This window comes from Salmo salar, chromosome ssa01, assembly GCF_905237065.1.
Source record: "Salmo salar chromosome ssa01, Ssal_v3.1, whole genome shotgun sequence".
NCBI lineage: Eukaryota > Metazoa > Chordata > Actinopteri > Salmoniformes > Salmonidae > Salmo > Salmo salar.
In genome coordinates, this window is record NC_059442.1 from 63,213,743 (window position 1) to 63,226,042 (window position 12,300).

Below are 12,300 nucleotides of genomic sequence, written 5' to 3' on the forward strand. Positions count from 1 at the left end.
TTTAAACTATCTATTGCATCTTAGCCTATGCCGCTCTGACATTGCTCATCCATATATTTATATTTTCTTATTCCATTCCTTACTTAGATTTTTGTGTATAAGGTATTTGTTGTGCAATTGTTATATATTCCTGCACTGCCGGAACTAGAAGCACAAGCATTTCGCTACACTCGCAATAACAACTGCTAACTATGTGTATGTGACCAAACATATTTGATTTGATTTGTCCCTGAGCTGGCCGACAAATGGTTCTTGCCTCCCTGCCTGCTGGAGGTACTGCATGTTTGTTCCAACCTTAAAAGTAACAACAAAGAAGGTCTGTTAGGAAATGCCTTTGTCACACCATCTGGATTAGGGCATTTCTGTGCTGCACCAAAACTCTAAATGGGGAGATGAGAAACTCCATTCGATTCGTATCATTATATTCCTCTTTCATTCACAAATCTCATGACGTGACTATGGGATGTGGATGTATGTAAGGGGATTTTTATTTAGCTGAGACTGCTAGCTAGCTCAATTTCGTCTAGCTAGCAATAACTGTGAAGTAACTGAATTTATTTGAAATAACTACTGAGGTAGCTGCATTATGTAATCTAACTCAACCCTTAACTATTACAAACAAATGTAAATTACAATAAATAAAGGTTAACCTCTACAGGATCGGTGTCCCGACCTCGGGGCGGTTGAGCTAAAGTATGCTAATGCAAATAGGATGAGGTTGTAAGTAACAAGAACATTTCCCAGGACATATCTGATATTGGCAGAAAGCTTAACAATTCTTGTTAATCTAACTGCACTGTCCAATTTACAGTAGCTATTACAGTGAAATAATACAATGCTATTGTTTGAGGAGAGTGCACAGTTATGAACTTGAAAATGTATTAATAAATCAATTAGGCACATTTGGTTAGTCTTGATACAAAATTTGAACAGAAATGCAATGATTCATTGGATCAGTCTAAAACTTTGCACATAAACTGCTGCCATCTCGTGGCCAAAATCTAAATTGCACCTGGCCTGGAATAATATATTATGGCTTTTCTCTTGCATTTCAAAGATGATGGTACAAAAAAATACAAAAAACCGCATGGTTTTTTCTTTGTAATATCTTTTACCAGATCTAATGTGTTAAAATCTCCAAAACTGCAAAGTGTTTCCTTTCAAATGGTATCAAGAATATGCATATCCTTGCTTCAGGTCCTGAGCTACAGGCAGTTAGCTATGGGTATGTCATTTTAGGCCATTTTTTTTTAGAAAGGGTCCGATCCTTGAGTTTTTCGCTGTCCGGTGGGCATAATTGGGAATTTGATTTGCAAACTCATCACATGATCAGCAACTCGTCAGCAACACTAAAAAACTTATTCCGGGTCAAGGAATTTCGGACATGTTCTAATTAAAAGTCCCCTACGTAATAGCATAAATGTGTCAACAATATTTATATATTAATGATATATGATTTTTTTTCTTGACAGTAACAATGATTCATATTTCTTCATATTTAAGTAACATTTGTGTCATGTTCTGACCAGTAAAGGGGTTATTGCTATTGTAGTTTGGTCAGGACGTGGCAGGGGGTGTTTGTTTTATGTGGTTTGGGGTTTGTTGGGATATGTGGTTATGTAGAGGGGTGTTTGTTTAGAGTGTTCCGGGGTTTTGGTTAACCTGTTGAGGACAGACGTTCCGCTAGCGGAACCCCTAGCCAACAGCAAATGGCATCGCACGGCGCAAAATACAAAACCAACTAAAATACCACAATTCAATTTTCTCAAACAATCAACTATTTTACACCATTTTAAAGATAAGACTCGTTAATCTAACCACATTGTCCGATATCAAAAAGGCTTTACAGCGAAAGCAAAACATTAGATTATGTTATGAGATTACATAGACACAAATAATCACACAGCCATTTTCCAAGCAAGCATATATGTCACATAAACCCAAACCACAGCTAAATGCAGCACTAACCTTTGATGATCTTCATCAGATGACACTCCTAGGACATTATGTTATACAATACATGCATGTTTTGTTCAATCACGTTCATATTTACACCAAAAAACAGCTTTTTACATTAGCATGTGATGTTCAGAACTAGCATACCCACCAAAAACTTCCGGTGAATTTACTAAATTACTCATGATAAACGTTCACAAAATACACAACAATTATTTTAAGAATTATAGACACAGAACTCCTTTATGCAATCGCTATGTCCGATTTTAAATAGCTTTTCGGCGAAAGCACATTTTGCAATATTCTGAGTACATAGCTCGGCCATCACGGCTAGCTATTTTGTTATCCGCGAACTTCGGGGTCACCTAAACTCAGAATTACTATTAGAAAAATTGGATTACCTGTTCTTCGTCAGAATGCAATCCCAGGACTTCTACTTCAACAACAAATGTTGTTTTGGTTCCAAATAATCCATAGTTATATCCAAATACCTCCGTTTTGTTTGTGTGTTCAGGTCACTAGCCGAAGGGTAACACGCGAGTGCATTTCGTGACAAAAAATTTCGAAATATTCCATTACCGTACTTAGAAGAGTGTCAAACGCTGTTTAAAATCAATTTTTATGCTATTTTTCTCGTAAAATAGCGATAATATTCCAACCGGGAAACGTTGTATTCATTCAAAGAGAGAAAGAAAAAAATGGCGAGGTCTCGTGACCGCGCATCTCCAGTCTCACTGTCCCCAGGCTGACCACTTACAAACTCTGCTCCTATACTTTGCCCAGAGACAGCAGACACCCCATTCCACTTTCTGGTGGCTTTAGAGAGCCAATGGAAGCCTTAGAAAGTGTCACGTTACAGCACAGATGCTGTAATTTCGATAGAGATGCAACAGAAGGACAACAAATTGTCAGACAGGGCACTTCCTGCATGGAATCTTCTCAGGTTTTGGCCTGCCATATGAGTTCTGTTATACTCACAGACACCATTCAAACAGTTTTGGAAACGTTAGAGTGTTTTCTATCCAAATATACTAATTATATGCATATTCTAGTTTCTGGGCAGGAGTAGTAACCAGATTAAATCGGGTACGTTTTTTATCCACCGTGAAGATACTGCCCCCTATCCCAAAGAAGTTAATGTTCTGTTAGTGTATTTCTATGTTCTAGTCTAGTCTTTCTATTTCTATGTTTAGTTGATGGAGTTGACCTTCAATTGGAAGCAGCTGCTCTTCATTGCTTCTAATTGAAGGTCTTATTTAAGAGGGGTGTTTTTGTCATGGGATTTGTGGGAAGTTGTTTTTGCATAACTGTGTGTTTAGCCTGCAATACTGTGCGTTCGTTCGTTTTCTTGGTTTGTTGTTTACGTGTTCTAATAAAAGCTAAAATGAGCACTCAACCCGCTGCGCCTTGGTCCATTACATACGACGGCCGTTACAATTTGCATTAAATGTGGGTTTTAAAATATGTTCCAAGGTCATATAAATGCCCACAATTTGAATCACTGTATATGGAATACATATTGGCTTATAGTGCAAAAACTGTTCTGCGTGCCGCAGCAAAAGTATTGTTGGGAGTACTCAGTTGGGTCTGTAGAATGTATATATATGGTGTCATTTCAAGGGGCTCTGAATAACCTGTTGCTGGCCCTTTTATTCTACCCATTTCAATAGTGGCCACAATGCAATTCACTTTATATGGAACACATAATCATCACATGTGATTACTGCACTACAGAAAACCCTCTAACCAAACAACAGTGCAGGGTATGCACACTGAATTACAACCCAACTACTCTCAAAAATCTAAGTTTCTTAGATTTTTCACACACCTCAAAAGTCAACCCCTGATGTGGTTTAAGCATTGTGGTGAACACAGAAAATGAAATGTTGATTTTCCATTTAAAAAGTGTGAAAAAACTGGGGGGAAACCTAAAAACATTTTGCATATCCGAAGCCTGGAAAAACAAAACAGAGAAAATTGAATTTTGGGGGAAAAAAAGAGGTATGCAAAAACTATTTACAATTAAGAGGACTCACCAATGTTTTTTGCTGTACATGATTGCACTTTAGAGTGTGTGTTATCCTGCAGCACAGCATTTTATTGAAAGTCCAATATTGACTTTGCACCCAAGAGGGAAAGAAGTTGGGCCATCCTAGTGTCACTACTTCTGCCGAAGTCGATGCCCCTCCTTGTTTGGGTGGTGCTCGGCGATCGACGTCAACGGTCTTCTAGCCACCATTGATCAGTTTTTCATTTTCCATTGGTTTTGTCTGGTCTCCTTACGCACCTGTTTCTTATCCCAGTAATTAAATGTTGTGTATTAAACCCTCTGTTTTTCCTCATATCCTTATCTGTGATTGTTTGTTATGTTATGTACGTGTTGTTTATGTATCGGTGTGCGACGGGTTATTGTTTACCCGGATTATTTACTACGTTGGTTTTGGAGTTCGTTTTTTTAATAAATACTCAATTTTTTACCACTTTGGTTTCTCCTGCGCCTGATTTCCCTGCCACCTACATACACGGATTATGACACCTAGAATTGTTTTAGGGTAATATAATATATAACATTTAGCAGACGCTTTTATCCAAAGCGACTAACAATCAATCAATCAATCAAATGTATTTATAAAGCCCTTTTTACATCAGCATATGTCACAAAGTACTATACAGAAACCCAGCGTAAAACTCCAAACAGCAAGCAATGCTTTATTCATGGATGAATAAATCTTTACATATGGGTTGTCCCGGGAATCAAACTTCTATACTGGCATTGCAATGTTCTACCAGTGGTGCTTATGCCACCCTTTATAAAGCACAGGTTTATGTCATATTTGACATAGTGGGTTATGTCACATTTGACGCAGTTATGCTACATTTCTGAACCCTTTATAAAGCATGACATACAGTTATAGATTATTTGTAATACACTTATGTAACATTTCTGAATGCTTTACGAAGCCTTTATAAGCTGCACATCATTTAAAGTGGAACCGAAATATTAATATATAGAAATAACATATCTGGACATATAGACACTTTCTGTACTTCCCTTTGTTGCTGCAATAACACTTTACAGCTCCAACATCCTAACCGACAAGAAATTATTACTATTAGTAAGCAGATTTGCAATTATATATGGACTCATTATGCAACTAAAACGGGCTCATGTCAAATAATCTCCAACACAGCAAACTGAAGCATATCAACATATCAACTTTCCCACATTAAAGTGTATGAAATGCTGTGCCCTTAAGCAGAATTTAAATTGTACAGACTTCTAACTTGGGATGGGCACTCTCGAATATCTTGATTATAGGCTACCCCGACTTTCTTTGTTCCTTATTTCCATCAATTTAAATATTAGCCACTATCAGTATTGACCGTTAGTAGGCCTGATAACAACACATATTCAACTGCCAATTTCCTGTTAGTTCCCTTTAGTTGGTATAGCTTAAATTCCATTGAATGACATTTTTTTGTGTACCTTCATTTGCGTCCTCTGTAAACACCATCACAGCCATGTGGTTGTTGCTGAGGATTATTTGTAACAATTGATAATATAAAAACAACATGTAGGCTACTTAAATCGTTATGGAGCGGAGTGCAGACCAAGCCATAACAGTTAGAATCCTACAGACACAATGGGAGGGTTTTCAGCAGAATAATTACATTTATTCAGTGCGCGCAAGGGAACAACACCTGCAAAGTCCATTACGCACCTTTATAAGGTAAGACTGAATACCAACTACTGAGAAGAGCTTAGGAAAGGCGTGCATACGAAAGGCGTAATTTCCTAAATCGGAATCGATCCCAGAGATTACTATACACCGGAAAAACATCATAAAATGAATGCTGTAATGTATTTCTGTGCTGGCTCTGTACAAGGCAACAACTAAAAATTGTACTGTACATGTGTGTACTTAAAAGGGGCAATCTGCAATTGAAACAATAACAACGCAAACCTTGCCACTGGTTTGGTAAACGGCTGAGTCATTGGGCTAGAGAAATGAAACCATTATCAAATTCACAGATGGATGCAAGGACTGACCTTCCATGATATCAACATTCCATTTTAAACAATGATTTGAGGCTAAACAGTGTTTGTTTACATTTACATTGTTTACAAACAAGGTAGGAAAACCACATTTTGGGATTTTGATTGGATACGACCATTGAAATAAGCCCATTAAGCATTTATAAGTTATATTCATGAATCAAAGGGTATAAATGATGAATTTAAAATCCAAAAATTGATGTAGCAATTTTCAGATTGACCCTTTAAATGTCGCAAGTCATGGGGAGATAAAAAGAAAAACGGGTACATTATTGACGTAATTGTTTCTTCTTCTACACATACAAATAATTACATGTACAGTGAGGGAAAAAAGTATTTGATCCCCTGCTGATTTTGTACGTTTGCCCACTGACAAAGAAATGATCAGTCTATAATTTTAATGGTAGGTTTATTTGAACAGTGAGAGACAGAATAACAACAAAAAAATCCAGAAAAACTGGTCAAAAATGTTATGAATTGATTTGCATTTTAATGAGGGAAATAAGTATTTGACACCCTCTACATCAGAAAGATTTCTGGCTCCCAGGTGTCTTTTATACAGGTAACGAGCTGAGATTAGGAGCACACTCTTAAAGGGAGTGCTTCTAATCTCAGTTTGTTACCTGTATAAAAGACACCTGTCCACAGAAGCAATCAATCAATCAGATTACAAACTCTCCACCATGGCCAAGACCAAAGACCTCTCCAGGGATGTCAGGGACAAGATTGTAGACCTACACAAGGCTGGAATGGGCTACAAGACCATCGCCAAGCAGCTTGGTGAGAAGGTGACAACAGTTTGTGTGATTATTCGCAAATGGAAGAAACACAAAAGAACTGTCAATGAAAAATGATATGAGGTGAAAAAGTCAGTCACTCCTCCAATGGCATCACATGACTTCCTCCTAGCAGCTAGCTAGCTAGCTTTCTAGCTACGTTAGGCTCTGTGTTTTTAGTTTGCTACATAAATAGATATGCTATCCTATTAGCCACATTATGACTGACTTGTGATCATTGCCCTTGCTAGTTTGATTGTATTGGCATTCCCAGCCTTAGTTACATGTGTTGGTTTTTGCCGAAAATATTGAGTATTTGAAACTGAAACAGTGCATCCCGAATGGATGCAGCAAACAGTGTACCAGGCCAGCTGTGATTTACAAGCTGATAGCAATATTTTTTGGACTACCAAGAAATGTATTGGTGAATTATATTTATCACGCATTGAACTTCCTCCTTCTGTTCTGCCAACAATGCCTTAGTGTACATCAGTCAAATAGTTGGGAATTTGTATTGTCTGTTTGTTTCATATTTGCAAAGTAATTAAAATGCTGTGAATTCCACATTAAAGACATGAGCAATGGTTACAATTCAGAGGAGGGTTTCAATAGAGAGTTGACAGTTAACAGTGGGCTGGATATGACCCAAATACCAATTGTATGAATCATACGGATATTTAGATACTGAGTCCATGTGTGTCTTAAAGTTAAATAATACAATATTTGATAAATATTTCTTCACTGCAAAATCCAGTCTTACATACTGATACGCTCTCTTAATTTGACCCTGCTTCTCACGGCAGGATAATTATGTGGATTATAATTTTTTTGTATGGGTTGATGCATTTTCTGTTAGGGCAAACTTTTAAAGTCTAAATTACAAACTTTAGAAGCAATTTTAAACCTTGAATACACTACATTTTGCATTCGCTGTCCTGTAGCTATAATGTATTTCTTATCAAGTACAGCATAATTTAAATTCATTACATTATATTCTGTAACTCTGTAACTTTGACAGGGGAAGACATGCTCTTTTCCATTGAAAAAAAAATTTACTTGGTAAAAATATATTTAAAAAAAGACCAGCATAACTATCCTGGGCCCTTGTTAACCAAAAGCATCTAAAGGCTAAGTGAATCCCAAAAGCATGGTTGCAAAAGCAACGTTGCACTTGAAAGACCACTCGTAGAACAGCTAAGTGCGTTGTTAGATGCTTTTTTGCCCTCCTGCGTGACTTTATACACAGAAGATCCTGCTAAATATTGAAAAACATGGCTTACCCGCTAGTAACTTCAGAGCAAAGTTGAATAGAAATACAACTTTACAATGTCTTTGCAATTGATACAAACAAGCAAAGTATAAAAACATTATTCAAATGAAAAAACGATGACTGCTTTAAAATATAAACCTTTCATATTGAAATACATTTCATTTTCAACCAAGTTCTATTTTGCTATTTGTAGTCTACTGTCTGTAATTTGTCTCAATATATTTCATTGTGTGTAGCCTGACATGTGCGCAATGATGTGCCAAATTGGTGATTTAGTGCATTTGCATTGGGTAAGCATTATAATAAGCCGTCTCAATATTTGCAGCCGTCAGTGGTAATACTGAATCTCTCTAGGAGCTGATCCGTTGTCAGCATTGTGAAATAATTATAATATTAAGGTAAGATTTGAATGGCGAAAGCTGATAACAGAGCAGCGCTGCTTTTTTTCCGATCCTATCAGTATCAACACATGCTCCAACGATGCACTAAACTAATGTTCTTTCTTTATGGTGTTTTGGGAAACACATGTTACATCTTTGGCCGTTGCAGGAAAGATCAATCTTTAAAAGACTCGTAAGCCTAAGTTTCATCACTATCAGGAAACTGGGCCCTGGGGGCTAAATGGGTCTTTATAAATGTATTAGTACACTGTAGGACTTCCTATATCCTGATTGGTTAGCACTGGAGCACCAGATTAACTGGTAAAACTCATGTCTATCATGCTGGGATGATTATGTACTGTCATCTGATCATCGTTACTCTGCCTCAACCCACAGCAACAGGTTAGAAGGCCAGCTTGCAAAGTACAGCTTTCTCATGAATAGCAACAACCACTTATTCACCATAACATGATGAATATATAACGCGGTAGTTGACCTATCACTGCAGGTACTATAATTAACATACATTTTTATATTACCTCATTTGGATGCTGAGCAAACAGTGACCTCAGCCCTCCATCCACAGTACCTGTCCCTTGTGTTTTTCAATTAGCTGCCGTGATGCTCCTTGTCAGTTTATGGGTGATTATTTAGCATGCTGGCAACTAATGGTGCTTGTTGCGCTATGCTAATTAACTGCAGGACCTTGGTGTGAGACTGGGAGCTGTTTATTTGCCACTATCAGTTATTGCTGACATCAGTCTCCCTTTAGGTGGACTGTCATTTAGCTGCACAAGAGCTGAAGCTCACTGGTTTTGCTCCTCTCTCTCCATAAGAGCCCAGACATTAACACCCATACTACAGACACACATTGTTGTCTGTAATGCCAATTTTCACCAGGTTCTACAGCTTCAATATGGCACTTTCAATAAGTGGTTGTGTATCTAATCATTTACAGAAGCTATCCCTATCCTATTTGGCACAAATAAGCAAGGCCATTTAGACTGACAAAAAAATGTCAAAAGAATAGTCTCTGTCTGTCTGTCTGTGCGTGGCAGGTGTTCTAAAATTGTTCCGAAACTCCCTGTTTCCATCACAGCTGTTGTCATATTTTTTATACGGTATGACTACTCGAATATCACAGCTGTCGTGATTTTACCAGCATAAAAACTGTACGGAAACGTGGTTTATGTATGGGAAATGAGCATACTGTACCTTCCGCTTCAAACCAATGTGAAGCAACAAGTTGGTGAAATATATGTTTACAAGAGTAATAGGCACAAGTGAAACCAGGCATGTTGAGGGCACAGGTCGCCCGCTGCCTGATTAATCAAATGGTTGTGTACATCTACACTGCAGGTTTTCATGGCCAGATATGTTTGTGACAACAAATAACTGGCTGGTCATGAATAATGGCACTGATTCCAGGCTCAATTAATGCTCACCGGCAAATCATTTCATAAATTATGTTCTTGAGGCAATGAGGAACTGCCTATTTGTCACCACTATAAGAGAAACATATGCCACAGTGAATGCAGCGATTGAATTGAACCTTGCTCTCTGTGGCATGGATGGACATGCACCACAGGGCTTGACATATACATTTACATAAGTATTCAGACCATTTGCTATGAGACTAGAAATTGAGCTCAGGTGCATCCTGTTTCCATTGTTTGTACAACTTCATTTGAGTACACCTGTGGTAAATTTAATTGATTGGACATGATTTGAAAGGGAACACACCTGTCTATATAAGGTCCCACAGTTGACAGTGCATGTCAGAGCAAAAACCAAGCCATGACGTCGAAGGAATTGTTCGCAGAGCTCCAAGACAGGATTGCGTCGAGACACAGATCTGGGGATGGGTACCAAGAAATTTCTGCAGCATTGAAGTTCCCCAAGAACACAGTGGCCTCCATCATTCTTAAAAGGAAAAAGTTTGGAACCACCAATACTCTTCCTATAGCCGAATGCCTGCTGAGCAATCGGGTGAGAAGGGCCTTGGTCATGGAGGTGACCAAGAACCCAATGGTCACTCTGACAGACTCCAGAGTTGCTATGTGGAGATGGGAGAATCCTCCAGAAGGACAACCATCTCTGCAGCACTCCACGACTCAGGCCTTTATGGTAGAGTAGCCAGACAGAAGCCACTCCTCAGGAACAGGCACATAACAGCCCGCTTGGAGTTTGCCAAAAGGTACCTAAAGGACTCTCAGACCATGAGAAACAAGAATCTCTGATCTGATGAAACTTGTCATGATCGAGGGAAAGATGAACGGAGCAAAGTACAGAGAGATCCTTGATAAAAACCTTTTCCAGAGCGATCAGGACCTCAGACTGAAGCAAAGGTTCACCTTCAAACAAGATAACAACCCACAGCCAGGACAACGCAGGAGTGGCTTCGGGACAAGTCTCTGAATGTCCTTGAGTGGCCCAGCCAGAGCCAGGACTTGAACAAGATCAAACATCTCTGGAGAGACCTGAAAATAGCTGTGCAGTGACACTCCCCATCCAACCTGACAGCGTTTGAGAGGATCTGCAGAGAAGTGTCATGACTGTCCTGATCAGGTCAGGGTACAGGAGACCACCACCCTACAGATTATCTCCCAAACCCCAACAGAGGAGGAGAGATCTAGGGGTCTGAAGATGTGGGGGGGGTTTATGACACCTCACGCCCATAATAAACCTTAGGCCACTGAGAAATTCCTTTGTCCTCTCACTATGGAGAACTGGCCTCAGAGCATTAAACATGCAATAAAGGGACTTTGGAACAATGGTTTCCGTCAGCCACAATGGTGGTCATGACGAGAGGTGGAATATGAAAATGTATGTAACTTTTGAATTGTTATTAAAGGTTAAGAGATGACGTTATTATGAAAACATTGTACCTTTAAGAGTTTTCCCAGTATATGCCTGATGTTTATACATTGTACGTTGTGTGGAAAATATCCAAATCAAAGAGAATGTTTTGGTAAAGATGAGATGTGAAGGTAGTGTCTAAAATAGGATTTTAGTCAAATCTAGGCCTTGCCCCTTAACTTGGTCCGCCCAGAGAATTGCCCTAAAGGCGGTTACGCCCACTTCTGACCCTAGGGTATAAGACAGGAGAGTGAAGAATTAACATATCAGACTAATTGACCCCAAGCTGCAGCGAAGGTCTAACAAAGTCAACAAACCCCAAAACGAAACACAAGGTTGAAGACAAAGAAATCTTTTTCTACACGAGCTACGGACGAGTAGCTGTGTCTAAGCTTGCTAGTAAATAAATAATCAACTAATATTGGTGTGGTAAACTCATTGGTGAAGCCCGGGTCCGTGCAGATTCCCGGATTATGCGACATTCAGAATGAGACTGTAGAGGAAATTGATTAATTTAGCGACTGTTGTAAAATCGATATTCTGATATCCTTTGAGTGAATTTGGGAAATAGAAACTCAATCAAAATACTGTTCCCATGGTGCCCCAGGTTGATGAGTTAATAATTGCTTGATTCATTGCTTAATTCATTTAATCACGCAATTATAAACCATTAATCATTCGATGAGCAACAGTCGTCACATGAACTAATACAACGTCACGACATATGGCGCCCCCTGTGAGGAGTCTAAGATAGGACTAGGCCGCACTGTTGGGTTATTCCATATCAATTGTGTAGCAAGATACATACATTCCATTAATAGCTATAGGCAGGACTAGTGCGGGAGAGAAGTGTGTGTGTCGTTCCATTTCACCCAGATACTGGTCGGAATAGAACGACCCCTGTTGTATATCTGACCAAAGCAGTGTGAAGGGGTCTACTGAATGCTACGAGCTAGGACATATGTACCAGCCGATGTAGGCATTCTGAGAAATAATACTCGT